The sequence below is a fragment of the Sapajus apella genome, unplaced genomic scaffold, assembly GCF_009761245.1.
Source record: "Sapajus apella isolate SASKATOON/1434 unplaced genomic scaffold, GSC_monkey_1.0 scaffold69, whole genome shotgun sequence".
Classification (NCBI taxonomy): domain Eukaryota; kingdom Metazoa; phylum Chordata; class Mammalia; order Primates; family Cebidae; genus Sapajus; species Sapajus apella.
In genome coordinates this window covers 1,077,834-1,096,839 of record NW_022437009.1, presented here as the reverse complement: position 1 = coordinate 1,096,839, position 19,006 = coordinate 1,077,834, and the positions used below count along the sequence as shown (strand labels likewise).

The window sequence follows — 19,006 nt, the reverse complement described above, 5'->3', positions numbered from 1 at the left end:
CTGTGGAAGACAGTGTGGTAATTCCTCAAGGATCTAGAAACAGAAATTTCATTTGACCCAGCAATCCCATTACTGGGTATATATCCAAAGGACTATAAATCATTCTATTATAAGGACACATGCACACGAATGTTCATTGCAGCACTGTTTACAATAGCAAAGGCTATTTATTTTTATCTTGAATGAGACAGTAAGTACAGGTAATAGATCAAGAAGTACTACAATTTTAAAAGTATAAAAATGATATAAAATGTTTAAAAAATTAGTTTTTCCTCATAAGAAAATTCCTTTTTCTTTTTTTTTTTTGAGACAGGGTGTCTCTCTGCAGTGTGGTGGAATGATCAGAGCTCACTGCAGCCTCAAACTCCTAGGCTTAAGCAATCCACCCTCCCTCCCAAGTAGCTGGAACTAGACACATACACAACTACATCTGGCTAATTTTTTATTTTTGTATAATTCCATTTATATGAAATATCCAGAATAGGCAAACCAATAAATAGGAAGTTAATTGCTGGTTGCTAGGGACAGCGAGGAGGGAGGACTTGGGGAGTTCCGGTTTCATGGATACAGGGTTTCATTTTGGGATGATAAAAAATGTTTTGGAACTAGACAGAGGCAATGGTTACACAACATTGTGGATGTCAAGCACCAATGCCACTGAATTGTTCTCTTTAAAATGGTTAACTTTATGTTACATGAATTTCATCTCAATACAAATAAATAATAAAAGCATTGCAAGGAAAAAATGTGGAAAGGGGCATATCAAACAAGAAAGTCTTAATGAAAAAGAAAAGACATTAACATTTTTTTAAAACAGGAGGGTTTGGTCATGGAGCTGGTTGATCTTAAAAATCCTATCCCATTCATTCACATCAAGCTGTCCAAACCTAGTAACTGGAAAGGTCCCACGACGCTGAGCTCTAGACCTCTAACGCGAAAACTAGAATTCTAGAATTATCCGGTATTTTTCCTTTCCTGAAAATTCCATCTTCAATTGGGGTATATGGGTTCAAGAGCCATATTTATGAACCCAAATTCAGGACACATACTCTGGTACAGGGACAATGGATGGTGTGAAGAATATCCAGGGTATCTGTTGAAACTGCAGCCCTCTCAATGACTCTAATACTCAAGGGATTAAAAAAATCCAGCCCCAGAAGTTTTAGATATAAAAATAGTAACAACTCAACTGAATTTGACTGCATTTAAATAACATAACTATTTCCAAATCTACTGAGCAGCTGAACAATCTTCAGGGAAGCCTATGGTCACTGTGATTTGAAGGTTCCAGCTCTTGGGAGCCCTGGGCCCTTTTATGCCTATGGGATTTATCTCAGCTCCTATGACTACACCCTTCAGAACACCTGTTGTACAGGCTAGAATGTGTGTCTGAGCTCTGCCCTCTGTCCCTATTCCTGGTCTTTCCTTTTGCCTCCCTCCTGCTTGAGGCCTTAGGCTAGTGGCTGGGTTTCTCCTTCTTCAGCTCCCGCTCTAGGTCCTCTGCTCCACCAGAGCAGGCAGTCCTGGCCTCGGGGAGCTTCCGCCCCTCCCTGGGCTCTGACTTCTGAGCTATCTCTGAGTTCTTGTTGCTGTTTTTCTTAGGGCCAGGTCATCCTTTTCCTTTAGTGTCTTGTTTCTGAATGATGAAGAGGATGGTTGTTCTGCCTGTACCTCCCAGTCAGTTTTCTCTCTTTATTTCCTTTTTTTCCTGTTTGTCTTTTTTGTGCTTTTTTTGTTGGTTTTTCATTTGCAGAGCTCTGACACAAATTCAGTGAGGGGGTATGAGCCCCACAGCCCTTCTCTGGAGCTCTTTGGTCACATCATCTATTTCTTCTGACGCCTTAGGAGCCCGATACTTAGACACTTGATCCACTGAGATAGTTCTTCCTTTGATCTTGATCCCATTAAAATTGTCAACAGCCAGAATTGTGCTCCGCTGGTCTTTACAGGAAAGGAAACAGAATCCTTTGGATTTCCCATTCTTCTTGTCCTGCACAAGATTAATGTTAACAATCTCCCCATGTTGTGAGAACACACAGATGATGTCCCCTTCAGTCAGTTCATAAGGAAGTCCTCCCAGGAAAATCCAGGTGCTGTCCTTGCACTTGGAGTGCCAGGACACCTTATCGACCACCCCAAGATGGACCTATCACTCATTCAGTTCGTTAATCAGCTTCACCTTAAAGGGTTCATGTCTGTGGGCTTGTGCCCAGCGTTCGGGTACAAGTGCCTGAGCAAGGCAGCGTGGTACATGCCCTGGCTAATTTTTGAAATTTCTTGTATAGACGAGGTCTGGCTATCTTGCCTAGGTTGGTGTCAAACCCCTGGCCTTAAGTGATCCTCTTGCCTTGGCCTCCCAAAGTCCTGGGATGACAGGTACGAGCAACTGCACCTGGCCTTCATAAGAAAATTCTAACATTGATTTTCAAGCGTTCATTCTGGGGGTAAATTATATTGTCATTATCTCTTGTGGCCAACTAACGATTATCACTGCTCACACATCCACATCGACACCTGCCTGATTCCCTTCTTCAGCTGATTATCTGAGAACATTTATTCTTTGGCCAGCCAGCTGAGAGATGTGGCTGTCCGCACCGAGTCATCAGACTGTTACTAAACACGTGAGGATTAAAATACACGGGTTTTAAAACTTTTCTAGTTGCGTACCCTTTTTCAAATATAATATTCTCAGATGTGCCTACTAAGTGGAATGGACCAAATAAAAGCTTGAGAGGTGGATGGATAACAGCAGAGTCGGTGAGGGAGCTCTGGTGGGTCCCCGCCTGCTCTTTTGACCTCACACCAGCCAAGCACAAAGCGGGCTTCTCAGAGCACAATCTGAAGACCACTTTCAGACATTTTCAAAGTCTTAGTATTCTGCTGAAATTAAAACTGTGTTCCTCAGGACATATCGGTTAAGTTAATTAGCTTAACTTTTCTCATGTCTTCCTCTGTGACTCTGACTTTGTGGGGTGGTCAATGCCCTTCCCAGTCATTCTCCAGTCACCTGGGGAACTCAGCTGACTACTCGCCTTTCTCCTGTAGAGTAGCCCCCTCCGCATGCACAATCTTCCACCATCCTAGAATGCCCTTGACCCCCTTTTCTGCATGGGGAACTCCCCCCTTGGTCATCAGGCTATAATAATCTCTGATTCTGAACCTCTTAAACACTCTTCTTCCTCCTAACAAACACACCCACACAGACTCCATGTTCCACCACGCACACCATCATGTCTGTCTCTCTCAGAAGAACAGATGCCTCCTTCATCAATTCTTCAGTATTGCACATATCACATTGGTAACTTGGAAAATATTTTTTATTTGCTCCATAGATATATTTTCCTGCCTAGAATATGAGCTCTTCCAGGGAAGGGGCTATCTTTTTCCTCTTTATATACCCAGTAAATAGCACAGTGCCAGGTTCACTTCGGTCCCCTAATAAATGTTAACTGAATCATGACAAATCCTTTCTCCCATACTTTGGCTCCAAATGTAAAGGGTAAAATAACTATAAATAAAATACGTCAAATGTTTCAGTTGCAGGCCATTGCTAAACAAGCTACATTCTAAGAGTTTGTTTAAAAATTGGTTCTTTGAAACTCAGAAATTGAATTCTTTAAATGGGAAACAGACCATCAAAGTCTCTTTGAGCCTACAAAAGTACTGAAGAATGGTTTCAACAGCACGTGTTCAGCTGTACCTAACCACCATCCATAAAATTGTTTCTGTGGGCAAGTGGAATCCAAGGTCCATTCTGGACACCAGAAATCTATTCAGTGGTGGCTTTGATTTTGTCGTAGAAAGGACTGAAGGGGAGCAATTATGCATGCAGAGAAGGTTGCATATGCATATACAGTAAATTCTTCTTAGACTGTATGATTACTTTGAGGAGGGGCAACAGGTTAAACATCCTCATGCATTCATTGCCTTTCCTGACACTGATACTGTGACTATGGACTGCCAGAGGCAGCAGCCCCGGCCACCACTGGAGGAAAAAGAAAAGAGCAGAAGGAAGGCGAGGGGACGGGATGACAGCAGAGGCTCTCAAAGCGTGTTCCCAGTACCAGCAGTGTCACCATGACGGGAACTTGTTAAAAATGCAGTCTTGGGTTCCAACCCAGACCTACTAAATCAGGAATTCTAAGAGTGGGGCTTATCCCAGAAGAAAAAATGAGAAAAGTTATGCAACCAGTGCTTTAACAAGCCTCTCCAGTAACGTATGCTCAAGTTAGAGCGAGGCTTTTGGGCACCAATAACCTATTCTTAAAATTCACTTCAACTGCAGAAAATGAGGTACAGATAATAACACTATGAATGAATAGGAGAAGGTCCCTTCTAAGCCAACAGTTCTCAATCTTGCTGCACTGTAATCACCTGGGAGCTTTAAAAAATACTGATGCCTAGGCACCACCCCCAGAGATTCTGATTTAATCAGTCTGGGATTTGGCGTGAGCACTGGGAGTGTTAAAAGCTCCCAGGTGATTCTAATGTGAAGCCAAGAATGAGAAACCACTGTTCTAAGCCAACTGCTACATAATTATCTCCCAAAGCTGCCAACCTGCTAGGAAACAGTGAAACACACACACACAAATAAAAGGGCTAGGTTCACTTGCTAGTAATTTATATTTCAAGGTAATAAAATCTCTAAGACAGTGATTTAATAATGTTCGGGAAGAGGCCCCTTCAGCTCCCAGCAGTTTGGATATTACATGGCAGCCATGAAGGACAGAAGGTTATGAAGCTGTGGTCATAGCCTCTATGCTGGTGAAAGAAGACATCTGTGACAATAAGTAGGCATGCCATCTTGGACGGCTAGGTAGACTTACTTGGTAAAGTCCAACTCCATAAATCTCTACAACTTTGGGATTCAGAAAGCATATAAAGCCTGGACATCACCAAAGAAGTAATACCACTGAGGAGTTTTCAACATCCGAACTGTAATGGATTGGAGACAGAATTATCTCTGCCTAATTTTCTACCCATGACCTTGCTGGGGAAACTCCCTAGTTCCTTCTGATCTCTCCTACCAGAAAGTCTGGATTCAACACTCAAGCACTGTAGGTGGGTCTTGGCGTTAGCTCAGTTGGTTGGCCAAGACCTGGACTAATATCAGGTGGCCTTGGCTACATGAAGTTGAGATGCCAGTGATTTTTATGTGCAGTGTATGATATAATTCCATGACTATCTCAAGTGTTCTGAATCTTTGCGAGGCAGTGTGAATTTCTTACAAAATACCCACAAAACAAACAGGAAAACACACTTCTAAAGTTATTTTCATGGCATAAAATAGTTTACAAAAAAGGAAACCTCTTTCACTATTATTTCACCTCTTCTAGGAGCAAATAAGTCTCATGTTCCACCTAATCATGGCTCCCTTTCTCATCTGACTTGTAGACTGATACAAGACTACGGGTTGTTCCAACCACATTTGCATCAGTTCAGATCCTTCTGTCAGCTCAGACTGGTTAACCTTACAGGAAGTTAGAAGAATGACAAAACCAAGCACTAAAATATGGTTATGATAACTGGCTTGGTTATAAACCATGGTTGAGAAGCACAATCTAGTGCTACACTGCCGGGATTCACGGCTTTGCCCAATTACTTATACGGCCTTGGACATGTACAAAACAGGGATAATAATAGCACCTACCTCGTAGGGTGGTTAGGAGGACTGTGTCAAGTTTTTGTGACTTCCTTTTTGACTTTTTTGTGTCGTTTACCTTTTCTAAAAAATCCATGTCATTTTTTTGTCACCAAATTTTAAAAATAAGCCTGGGCCAGACGTGGTGGTTCACACCTGTAATCCCAATACTTTGGGAGGCCAAGGTGGGAGGATCACTTGAGCCAGGAGTCTGAAGCCAGCCGGGGAAACATAGGGAGATCATGTCTCTACCAGAAAAAATAAATAAATAAAAATTAGCCAGGCATGGTGGCACGTGCCTGTAGTACCAGCTACTCAGAAGCCTTAAGTGGGAGGATCACTTGAGCCTGGACATCGAGGCTGCAGTGAGCCATGACTGTGCCACTGTACTCCAGCCCGGGCAAGAGAGCAAGGCCCTGTTTCCAAAAAAAAAAAAAAAAAAAAAAAAAAAAAAAAAAAATAGGCCTTGTTTTTTAGCATATGATTGAATGAGCTGATAAAGTAACTAAAAGAGTCTCATACTAACAGGAATGGTAGTTATTACCATTTTCATTTTAAATAACAGGAAATTAAGACATAGACAATGTTAAATGATCGAAGTTCAGCTATGAAGTTATTTGTAAAATGAAACTAAAATAGAAACAATATAGTGTAATCTAAAGGACATGAGTTTTGAGGGTCAGACAGCGCTAGGTTCAGAATCCTTCTATGCCTACAAGTACCTTTTGCAAATTATGTAACCTCTCTGAAACTCAGTTTTATTATCTGGACAATGAGATTACTGGTAATAATAGCTAACATTTATTGAGTGCTTACCACATGGGAAGCATTATAGCAAGACCTATAAATGTTTTATCTCATTTGCTCCTCACGGAAAGTCTGAGGTACTGTCTTCCTTGTTTCATCCTTGTTTCATAAGGGTGTAGGAACTGAAGCACAGAAGGGTTAAATGAGTGGCCCACCGCTAGTAAATAGTGAACTAGGACTTGAACCCAGGCCGATCAACTTCAGCCATATGAACTTCAGAAGGAGATTATGAGAAGATAGCAAGACACTCAAGAAATTATTTGCTTTTACTCCTTTGATTCACTGGAATGTATGGCCCTAAAATTTTAATTTTATGTTACAATAAACTTCTAAGCGGTATGTGATTCTCTTATACCGCTCACATTAAAGATAACTGCTTGATATGCTTGTTTCACTGAGAAGTGGTGGCCCGTACCAGGGCAGGTGACAAGGACAGTGGTTCTTATTCATCTGGGCAGCAGCTTCAGTGCTAATTCTAAACACAGGTGGTGAGAGAGACAGCCAACAGGAAGGGGGAAGGAATCACTGCTGACATGTGCAACTGGGAAGATTGATGGTTTCCCTCTCTCTTTTTCCCCAATGTGTCCGCCTGGGAGCAGAGACGTAGAGGCCGCTGTGCTGAGGACAGTAAAATACACAGCACAGTGTCTGCCTGGCTGCAACACTGATTAATGAGACCAAAATGACACAGAAAACAGGCAGTGCTTCAGAAGGAGAATTCACAGGCATTTCTTTATTTAATCATTTCAACAAAAGCAGTTCCCATAAACTCCCAGGTTTGAACTAGAATTCCCTGTGGTTAGAGCAACGCAGGGGTATATTTGGTGGGATGCGTGGATCAAAGACAGAGAGTGTAAAGGAAGTTTGTAATAAAGCAAATTCACTAATCGTCGGCTGGGTACAAACTTAGGAATTCCTCTCCTTTCTCTGATTGACCAAAAAATTCACAAATGTCCAGGTAAGATACTTTTTGCCTACCTAACTTAGTGTAGAGATGATATGAGAATGCATAATCACAAGGAATTACACCCTGTTAAAGCATTCTTGCTTTTCAGAACTAGCAGACAGTGGCAGCAATTCTTCATGTTTTACCACAGCTGCATAGTTTACACATTTAAAATGATACTATCTTTATTAAGAAAGACGAATATTAACATCAAATATTATTTTTTGTACTTACTATCACCTATCTTCCTTCCCACCAGCAGCTCTTCAAACTTAATACTATATCCCAAACTAAATCCACTGACCCATGATCTTCAGGTCAACTCTCCCCTATTCTGCAATGTATTCTCAATTTTAAAAATATGCAGTAAACTATTGCTTTTACTTAAAAATACAAAATAAATAAACATGCCTATAAATTTTCTTTGAAGCTCTTTATAAAAACTTATTTTCTAAAAAAATGTTATTGTGTATATTTAAGGTATACAGCATGATGTTATGGGATACATAGAGAGAGTAAAAAGGTAGACAACCATCTACTCAGTCTCCTAACCTTAAGATTCATCCCCAACTCCTTCCTTTCCCTTACCAGATTCTGTGGATTCAAATCCTGACTCCTCCAATTACTAGCTATGTGATCTTTGGCAAGTATTTGTTCCTCAGTTTCATCACCTGAAATAAAAATTTTAATAGTACTGATTTACAGGAGAATTGCAAGAATGAAACAATACATAAAAAGTTCTTAGATTGGTACCTGGCGCATAGAAAATGCTTAATAAATATTAGCTATCTTCATCATCTGATCATTTACTGAATCATCAGGGATGTTACTAAATACGATTTCATTTCTCCATCTCCATCAATGTAGTCTAAACCTCAATTATCTCACCCACGCTGTTTCAATAGCTGTTTTCTGGGTTTTTTACCTTCTACACTATTACCTGGACAATCTTTTAAAAATAATGAATCTCTACTGATTCTTCCTTTTTCAGAGTCAAATCCAAACCCTTAATTTAGTGTATAAAATCCTTCATAATCTGACTTCAAATACATGTACAGTCCTTAGACATAGTAAGGGCAATTATCCCCATGACACAACATTAATTAGGCAAGCGAGAAGTCTTATGAGAAATTTAGGGTTAAAGTTCTACATCTAACATTTTATAACATGTTATTTTTCACTGATTATCTTAACACTAGAGTAAGTATCATATTCACCTAAAAACCACTGAGTAATTTTTAGAATCTATAATTTAAGACCTAAAGCATAAAAAAAAAACTTATTTACATGCCACTATTTTAGATAAGATTAAATTTAATGTACTTCCATTGCTTGGTGTAGTGGGTTGAATCATGTCCCTCCAAAATTCATGTCCACCTAGAACTTCAGAATGTGACCTTATTTGGAAATAGGATCTTCAAAGATGTAATCAGTTAAGATGAGGTCACGCTGGATTATAGTGGGCTCTAAATTCAATGACTGTTGTCCTTAAAAGAAGAGGAGACACACAGACACACAGAGGGAAGAGGGCCTTGTGACCATGGAGGCACAGATTGGTGTGCTGCAGCTACAATTCAAGAAAATCCCAAGGACTGCCAAGAGCCACCAGCAGCTAGGAGGCGACAAGGAAGGGTTCTTCCTTAGAGCCTTAAGAAGCATGCCCTGCCAACACCTCAGTGTCAGATTGCTAGCCTCCAGAACTGTGAAAGAATACATTTCTGTTCTTTTAAGCCATCCACTTTGTGCTACTTCATTATGGCAGCCTTAGAAAACTATTAACAGCACACTTGACTAATGTCCTAAACTGCTAAGGTAAGTAAGGTAAGTTGTTCAGGATTTGTAATCTGGTTACCATTTCTGTCAGAAATTCACATCCAGGACACTGACCTTTTCTTCCAAGACTTTGCAAGCCCTGGGGCAATGCAGAGTAGCTCAGGAATGCACAATAGAAGTATTCTGCACTGGTTATGGTGGCAGGCCAAATCACAACTGCAAATGTATATAGGTAGTGGTGCTGAGAGGCAGGAAGCATTATTATGTAGACCACATCAAATAAACAAACAGCCATCACCTACGGGGCTGTCATCATAGATGAAGTCGCTGTTACTTTGTTCTAGGATCCCCTTTGCATTGATTCCGTAAAATTACTCCACATAGCTGACTTTGCTCCACTTATGTCTTCCATTTAAACAATAGCTCTGAAATTTTCATCATGCTGTAATCGCTCAGAAAAATGTAAATTTAAACTTACAAATACTTATTTTCTTTGGTTAAAATATATATATATATAATATATATATATATATATATATATAATATATATATATATATATATATCTCGATTGTATACCATTTTCCAGATGAAACAGTATGGCATGTGCTATTTGAACTTCCATGATCGATTACTGCTCTCCAAAATAACTTTTTTTCCCCTTTGAAATCTTGAGATTGTTTTTTTGGCATGATTACCCCAGCCCACACGGTTTTGAGATGTGTGTGTGTATTTTTAAATAAGCAGTAAACTATTTCTTTTACTTTATAAAAACAAGTAAACATGTCTATAAATTTTCTTTGAAGCTCTTTATAAAAACTTCTTTTCTAAAAAATAAGTGCTATTGTGGATATTTAAAGTATACAGCATGATGTTATGGGATACATATAGACAGTGAAAAGGTTACAATAGTGAAGTAAATTAACATATCCATCATCCCAGAGTCATCGATTTATTTTGTTTTTAAGTCAAAGGAAGCTGAATTCTTACTTAGTATCGATCTCAAATACAGTACGATTTTATTACCTGTATTCTCATGTTCTCTAGACTTGTTCATGTTACATATCTGTTACTTTGCATCCTCTGACCTACACCTCTCCATTTCCTCCTTTACAAAGAATTCCTGTATATAATAAACAACCTTAGGGTAAAAAAGAGAGAAAAATTCAAATATGCAAACCACTATCAGCCAACCATTAATTCACCACCCCTCTTTATGTTTACAAGATTATCTCCATAATCTCTGGAACCTCTGAATGACAGCATGTAAGGTTAGGAAACAATCAGTCCAATATATTTTTGACACACCACATAGCTTCCTGCATGTCATATCTTTGAGCCTCTTATTCAAGTTTTAAAGAAAGTGGTAATCTATATAGAAATTTAGAAAGGGTGTTATCAAGGAAGTGTCAGTATTGGAGGGCACTCAAGAGCTTTTAGTTTCTCAGACTTACTGGTAAACCTTAGAATTGACACAATCGAGTACTTAGTTCTTTCTCTAAAATTTTACCATCATATTCAATCTTCCACTCATGTTTAGTGGCATCATCATGGTTCTAATTTGCACTTGCTCTGTGTGCGTCTGTGTGTCTGTTATGTGTATAAAATAACTCGACACTCGGCCGGGTGCGGTGGCTCATGCCTGTAATCCCACACTTTGGGAGGCGGAGGTGAGTGGATCACTTGAGGTCAGGAGACGGAGACCTAAAAATACAAAAATTAGCTGGGCATGGTGGCACATGCCTGTAATCCCAGCTACTCTGGAGGTTGAGGCAGGAGAATCACTTGAACCTGGGAGGTGGAAGTTTCAGTAAGCCCAGATAATGCCACTGCACTCCAGCCTGGAGACAGAGAAAGACTCTGTCTCAGAAAACAAACAAACAAACAAATAAACAAAACCTTGACACTTCTAGTCAGTTGTCTTATTGTGCCTAATAAAATTCAAGGGCATTTCTTTAATTAAGAGACCCTTTCCCCTTTTGATTACTTATATAAACTTATGGCAATTTTTAAATTAAGTTGGCTTATAATGTATTGTTTAATACACTGAAGAAACATTTATTTCACTTGTAAAGTAATGCAGCACCATAGCTTTCTTTCTCTAATGTCAATTATTTCATTTGGAATATAAACATTCGTGTAGTAATCAAGTTGTAAATGTAAAAATCAAAATAATTATTCTCCTTTATATTTTATTTTGCTTTTCTAACAACTCTAACAAGCTGACTTTATTCATCAGTGAAATATTTACAATGTCCCTTTTGCAGTAAACAATACACTTTCAACTCTGATTTTATTTTTATACATGTTACATATTTTTATATATTGTATATCTTTATATGGGCATATTCTACTTTTGCAAATACTCTTTAAGTCAATAAATTATAATTTTTCAATAGCTTCACCATAAAATCAGCCCTCACACTCAAACCTTAGTAATTTTAAATGCAATTTACTTATGAGTTTTTGAGGCTCCTCCTCCCTCCCCAATTGGAAATTTTTAAGTGTTGTACATAATTCTTCCCTATGACTTTTTTTTTTTTTTTTGAGACTAAGTCTCACACTGTCATCCGAGCTGGAGTGCAGTGGCATGATCTTGGCTCACTGCAACCTCCACCTCCCGGGTCCAAGTGATTCTCCTGCCTCAGCCTCCCAAGTAGCTGGGATTACAGGCACCTGCCACCACGCCCAGCTGATTTTTTATATTTTTAGTAAAGATAGCGTTTCACCATGTTGGCCAGGCTGGTCTCAAACTCCTGACCTCAGGTGATCCACCTGCCTCGGCCTCCCAAAATACTGGAATTACAGGCGTGAGCCACCATGCCTGGTCCCTACATTTTAATAGATAAAACAGCATAAATAGAATATGGTTCTTTATACTATATGTGTATGTATTGAAATATTAAATTGTACCCCATAAATATGTACAATTACAACGTTTCCATTTAAAAAATAAAATAGTGCTTTTATTTTTGACAATTTCAAACACGTGATTTGAAAATGTATCTTGAAAATGCATTACTTTTCATCTATTTAGATGAAAAATTACTGTACCGTGTAAAGTTATTAATGATAAAATACTTGGTACTACAAGTGATACCACTCCTTGACTCAACTGGTAAACTCCTGAACATTTTTGGGAAAAATAAGACAGACTTTTGTTTTGCTGTTATTGAGAAAATAACTGCAAATCCTCATATCTGGACCATCGAATAGTGAAGCAGAGTGAGAAATGTATGTACAAGTGGAACAGAGCAGTTTGTGAAGACAGGCAGAACCCCAGCTGGGTAGAAATAATGCTATTGAAATGTCATCAGTTGAGTTATACTGAAGTGATTTTCTTTGTTTATTTTCTATATTGATGATAAATGTATGATTTTTAAAAATACTGTAGCAGAAAAAATCACCCAATTACCTATCAGATGTTTTATATAACAAACTATTTTTCAAGTTCTCTTATGTTTCTAACAATTTTAACTTTTTTGCTGACCTCCCACCCCACCGGCACTACTGGGTTAACAAGAATCAAGTCTATTTTTCCTCTTTCACCATGCCACTCCATGAATTGTATACTTCTCTTACTTTCATACTCTTGCCAACTTCCAAGACTTTGCACTTGCAATTCTCTCTGCCTCGAATCCCTTTCTTGACCTAACAAATTTCAGTGTATCTTTTAAGGCTCAGTGCAGCTGTCACATTTGTGGAACACTGTCCAAATCCCCAGAACGAGACGAGTCACTTGCTCCTGTAAGCACCTACAATGCTTTGTCCTCCCTCTATTACAGCACATAGTTTTGCTGTAACTTACTTTTCCTGCATGTCCACTACCCTCACCAGCCAGTGAAATCCTCAAGATAAAGAACCACGCTTTTATCCCTAACACCAGTAGGGTGGAGATTCAATATATCCATATGAATGAAGTAGAAATGGATACTATAAGAGGCTTTATAGAATGAAGGAGCTGAAGTCTCATCTTAAATCCCATGACGCTCAGTGTCCCCAAGATGGATGAAGATGGGGGCAGGCCATGTACGAAGATAAGCAGGGAAAATTGTCAAATTGTCCCTTCCCAGACTTCCTATCCAAATGTCGGCCATCTTTCAGTTAACAATACCTACAACCATCAGAGCATTTTCCCAAACTCCTAATATATTAAAATTAATTTAATAAAATACTCTTGGAATAGCAAGTGCTTGAAAGCTACCTCATAAACTCCTTATAAAGTTCCTCAACTCTTCTTAGAGTGCAAGCAATCTGACTTTAAAAGTTCAGAGTAGATTTTACATGATAATTTCCTGATATTTATTTATTTTATTTTATTATTATTTTTTAAGACAGAGTCTTGCTCTGTTACCCAGGCTGGAGTGCAATGGCACGATCTCTGCTCACTGCAACCTCCACCTCCTGGATTCAAGTGATTTTCCTGCCTCAGCCTTCCGAGTAGCTGGGATTACAGGTGTGTGCCACCATGACTGGCTAATTTTTGTATTTTTAGTAGAGACAGGGTTTCACCATGTTGACCAGGCTTGTCTTGAGCGCCTGACCTCCAGAGATCCATCTGCCTCAGCCTCCCAAAGTGCAGGGATTATAGGCATGAGCTACCACACCCAGCCCTGATATTTATTTTAACAATGTTTTGTGAAAGAGGCATTCACAAGTATATAGGGAAATTCAATATAAATTCAGTTTGATTTTTGACTAGTTTTGCCCTTAGGTAGAGTATACGTCGAACCTATAATACAGTGTCATTTTCTCTTTTCTGGAAGACAGTACTGCATGTACCCCACAAGAGACCTAAGAGCTCTCTTAATTCATCAAGGGCAGAAACACAGCAGCACACTGCAGGATAAGGATGTTTTGAATTGAGTTAATGGATGGGAAAACTGAGTGGAAATGTGTTTAGGTTTTTTAATCTGAATCTTTAAAAAGAATGAATTAAGAATCTCAAAATCAATATCAGATGTTTTATAATGACTTCAATACAACAAAGCACATCTTAAAACAAAATATTTTGAAATCTAGTTCCTTTTCTGATCACCTGCTGCCGCTATGGTTCAAGGGGTCAAGGTTTCCACTGTGAAGATTTTTAAGAACCAAAAGCAATATGGAGGAAAACGCTTTGGTCCTACTCATGTCTTCAGCAGTAAGGAAGAAAGCACAAACTCCTCATGTCAGCTAGTAAGTAGAAGATAAATGTGTGTTTTAGTATCAGAATTATTTCAACTTTCCTTCATTAGGAAATAAATTTGGAACAGGCACAAACTTACACTGGAGAAGAAACATTCTCTGCAATAAATGATGCTAGGAAAATTGGAGAGCCACATACTGAAGAATGATACTGAACCCTTATCTCTTACCATATACAAAAATCAACTCAAACTAGATTAAAGACTTAAACATAATACCTGAAGCCATAAAAATACTAGCAGAAAACCTAGGAAAAGCTCTCCTGGACATTGGTCTAGGCAAAGAATTTATAACTAAGTCCTCAAATGCACAGGCAACAAAACTAAAAATAGACAAATAGGACCTAATTAAAAGCTTAATTTTGGTTTAAGAAATAATCAACAGAGTGAATCAATACCTGTTGAATGGGAGAAGATACTTGCAAACTATTCATCTGACAGGAGACTAATACCTAGAATATACAAGAAACTCAAAACAACTCAACATCAAAACAAACAAATGAAAAGCAATCCCATTAAAAAGTGGGCAAAGGAAATCATTAGAAATTCATCAAAAGAAGACACACAAATGGCAAACAGGTATTTGAAAAAATCTTCAACATTACTAATCATCAGAGAAATGCAAATCAAAACCACAGAGATATCATCTTACCCAAATCACAAAAGGTAGAAAATAATGGATGTTGGTGAGGATGTGGAGAAAAAAGAATTCTTATATAGCGCTGGTAGAAATGTAAACTAGTACAGCTTCTATGGAAAACAGTATGGAGATTTCTTTAAAAACTAAAAACGGAATTACCATGTGATCCAGCAATCCCACTAATGAGTATCTACTCAAAGAAAAATCAATATATCAAAGGGATAACTGCACTCACATGTTTATTGCAGCACTATTCACAATAGCAAAGATATGGAATCAATCTAAGTGTTCATCAACAGACAAATGAATAAAACAAATGTGTACATAAACACAATGAAATACTACTCAGACATCAAAAAATAAAATCCTCTCATTTACAGCAATGTGGATAGAACTGGGGTGGGGAAGTGGTATTTGTTTGTTTTGAGACAGGGTCTCACTCTGTCCCTCAGGCTGCAGTGCAGTGGCCTGATCTCAGCTCACTGTAGCTTTGACCTCCCAAGCTCAAGTGATTCGACCACCTCAGCCTCTTGGGTAGCTGGGACTACAGGCGTGCACTACCACACCCAGCTAACTTTTATATTCGTTGTAGAGATGGGATTTCTCCATGTTGCCCAGACTGGTCTGGAACTCCTGGGGTCTAGTGATCCTCCCCCCTTGGCCTCCCTGGGACTACAGGCGTGAGCCACCATCCCTGGCAAGTGAAATAGGCCAAGCACAAAAAGACAAACATCCCATCTTCTCATTCATATGTAGGATCTAAAATATTTGATCATAAGGAAGTAGAAAGTGGAACGATAGGTAACAGAGACTGGGAAGGGTGAGTGTGGGTGAGAGGGGAGGATGAAGAGAAGTGGGTTAAAGGGTATGAACATACAGGTCAAAAAAAGTAATAAATTCAATGTTTCGCAGCACAGTAGGGTTACTGTAGTTAACAAAAATGCACCATACTTGTAAAATCCTTTCAAAATAAAACCAAATAAAAAGTACAGTACTTGGCTGATGGACGCCCTAAGTACCCTTATTTGATCACTACGTGTTATATACATGTGACAAAATTTCACATGTATGCCATAAATTTGTACAAATAAAAATAAGAATAAAATAAAAACAATATAAGAGTCATGCTATTTTTTAAGAAGGATAGTCAAAATGTTTCCCAGTAAACAAGTCACATTTTACTAACATTTTTCTCTGCATAATATAGGTGCTTAATATATAATTATTAAATAAATGAGTAAATAAGATAATTTCATCATTACTTTCCTTTTTATTCTCACAGAAAAATAAAAGACTATAAGCTGATTTATATTATGGTTTCAAACAGTGTCTGTCCCACATGTCCTCAAATCTGCAATCTTGGTGTTCACTTACCACGTCTAACACATGATTCCTGAACACGATCTCCCAAGCCTTCCTAACAAACATGGTAGTCATTTCTTCAGGTTTAAATAGGGAGATCTGAAGTATCTCAAAGTTACTGGAACACTCTGATGAGGAGGCAAGAGCAGGAAAGTGCAGGCTCCTCAGGGGACACTGAAACCACAAATATTCCAGAGCCACAAGCAGCTGAGCAATGTGTCCTAGATCTAACAACTCCCCCTTTTCATCCAGCACTGCCAAAATAAAATATTACCGCTACCCTTAAAGCCAACACACACAATTTAGGGCTTATAAAAAAGTTATCATCTATTTTATTAAGTCCTGTTTACAAACTGCAGAACACTATGGACTTAGTTAAATGATTACATTTAACTTCACCCAGGCCCTCCTTGAGGTCTGGAGGGGGTGACAATAGTTTGATTCAATTAAATATACCAGATCCTGCCTTCATTCATTCATTCATCCATCTATTTACATTTATTGAGCACTAGCCATGTGCCAAACATTGTGTTGGGCAGTGGGAACACAACAGTTATGAAATAGTAATTTCCTTGAGTTTTCTATAGCCCAGTTAGGATTGTGCCAAGCACACCTAATTCGTCGGTCTATTTTACTTAGAACTAATTTTAAATCTCTGGACTGTTAAAGCTCCCAGGAGCTTCTATTTAACAGGTAATCTCAGTTCTTGCTTTACTGAATTCAGTATGTTGTACCAACTTTTCTACTTTGTACTTCCAAATATTTCCAACCGTCCTCTCTCTTAGACTTCGGAGAAAGGGCTCCCTCTAACATTAACCCTTTCCCACAGTGCTGTGGTTCTTCAGAATATTTCTCCAACAGGCTTATGCTTTTCCATCTTAAATCTTTATCTCTTTACCAGATCCTTCCAGTGTTTCCTACTCTGTAGACATATAAAGAGGTTTACCCCCATCTTGGGTCGTTTCTCCCTTTCCTACTCTTCCCAAATATTCCTACAAGAACTTTATACCTGCCATCCCCACCTTAACTCCCCATAAGCCACCCCTCACCTTAACCTCCCCACAATCTGCTTCCTTACCCACAAAATTACTAAAGCTCTTCTAAAATAAAAAATGATTCCTAATCCTTTAATCCATAGGCTGTTTTTGTCTTGCTGCTCTTCAATGATCTCTTTGAATCTATCAACGGACACTGTTTATTATCATCTTTTAAAACGCTCCCCTTTCATTTTCATGAAGACACATTGCAGTGTTTGTATTTTACACTCTGATTTCTCTAATTTTGTCTTTGTTGGGTCCTCGTTTTTTATTCTCATGTACTAAATGGGGATCTAAAGCAGCAGTTTTCTACTTTTTTTCTGCTATGACAGGTAATATTCACAGAAAAGAGAGTTCATTTTCCTTATCTGATCTTGTTTACCAGTTGTGTCAAAGAATTGTTCGTCGAATCGATCAGCTTCAAGTACCACAAATGGTCCATGATTTTTTGTTTGTGACTGGTTGTTTTGGTTTTTGTGGGTTTTTTGTTTGTTTGCTTCTTTTTCACCAGCGGAGTCTTGCCCTTTCTGTCATCCCAAGAAGCCTATGCTAGAGCCAGGGCTGGCTCCCTTGACTTGCTCCTCCCTTGGGCAGGAGCTCAAGATTGGTCTCTGGTACCTGTTACATCCGGTAGGTGGTAATTCACACCTCCGCATTTAGGTTTGGGTCTAGGTAAAGAACTTTGGGCCTAATCAAGTTTACAAGAGCTAGAAATTGGAATATAAGGCCCATACCTAGAAGCTAACGTACTATTTTAGTTGTTACATGCCAGTGCCCCAATATCTCCTTTAGAAGCTCTGGAAAAGGAATCCTGTGGCATAAAGGAGAATTTGTACACTCCTGAAACTTCAGGCCATAATGTGATCTTTTTCCTCCTCTTCATCTTATTAGATTTAAAAGATCTGTTAAATAGTTCTGGTAACAAATCAAATAAGATAGAACTATATAAAGAAAAAGTTAAAAAAAATTTCTTCCCTCCTTCATATTACACCTAAATAAAGCCATCAACATTAAGACTCAAATGTATATCTCAACAGGACGGGATGGACAGTGAGCACAGTCCAGGCAGGGCAGACCAACACAGGGAGGGGTGCTGCTTCACCCAGAAAGTGTGTCTGACCGGAGAATTGGGGGCTCCTCCCTGTAACCCTGGTCCAGATACAGTGCTTCCCCCAAAGCCTCAGCAATCCATAGAAGAGGGGATCTTCGTGGTCAAGTGCAGAGTTGAATAATAATCCAGGCTGCTGCCACGGATTGTGGGCTCCGCACAGATCTAAGCAAATGCATAAGCCAGCCTGGAGAGACGGCAGCCAGAGCTACCGCCCCCTGGAGAGAGAGAGAGCTGAAAGTGGGGAAACGGACAGGGCAGCTGGGCGGGTCCCTCCGCCACAAACCCCAAGAGGCTGAAGCCCTAACACTTGAGGGTTTTGCAGCCAGTGCCTCAGTCCGAGCTGAACCCTGAATGATCCAGCTCCGTTGAGGAAAGGGTACCTGCCATAAAAGAGGCGGGCCTAATCCCCATGTGTGAACAAAAACACGGGAACCCTACCTAGCAACCGGACTGAGTCCTTGACAACCCAGCAGTGCCTCAAGGTCATCGCAGGGAGGGGCATCCA

The 19,006-nt window shown here is 39.2% G+C and overlaps 1 protein-coding gene and 1 pseudogene across 3 annotated transcripts in view; both read right to left on the bottom strand.

Moving 5' to 3' along the window:
• WARS2 (tryptophanyl tRNA synthetase 2, mitochondrial) overlaps positions 1-19,006 on the bottom strand; it is a 112,349-nt gene that overhangs the window by 51,043 nt on the left and 42,300 nt on the right. The gene's annotated exons all lie outside the window — the stretch shown is intronic.
• Positions 761-18,988, bottom strand: LOC116531227 (annotated as a pseudogene). Its single transcript, XR_004260318.1, has 4 exons — positions 18,940-18,988; positions 16,366-16,607; positions 3,884-3,985; positions 761-2,260 (listed from the first exon to the last, which is right to left on the bottom strand). The product of XR_004260318.1 is annotated as an RNA-binding motif protein, X-linked 2-like (transcript).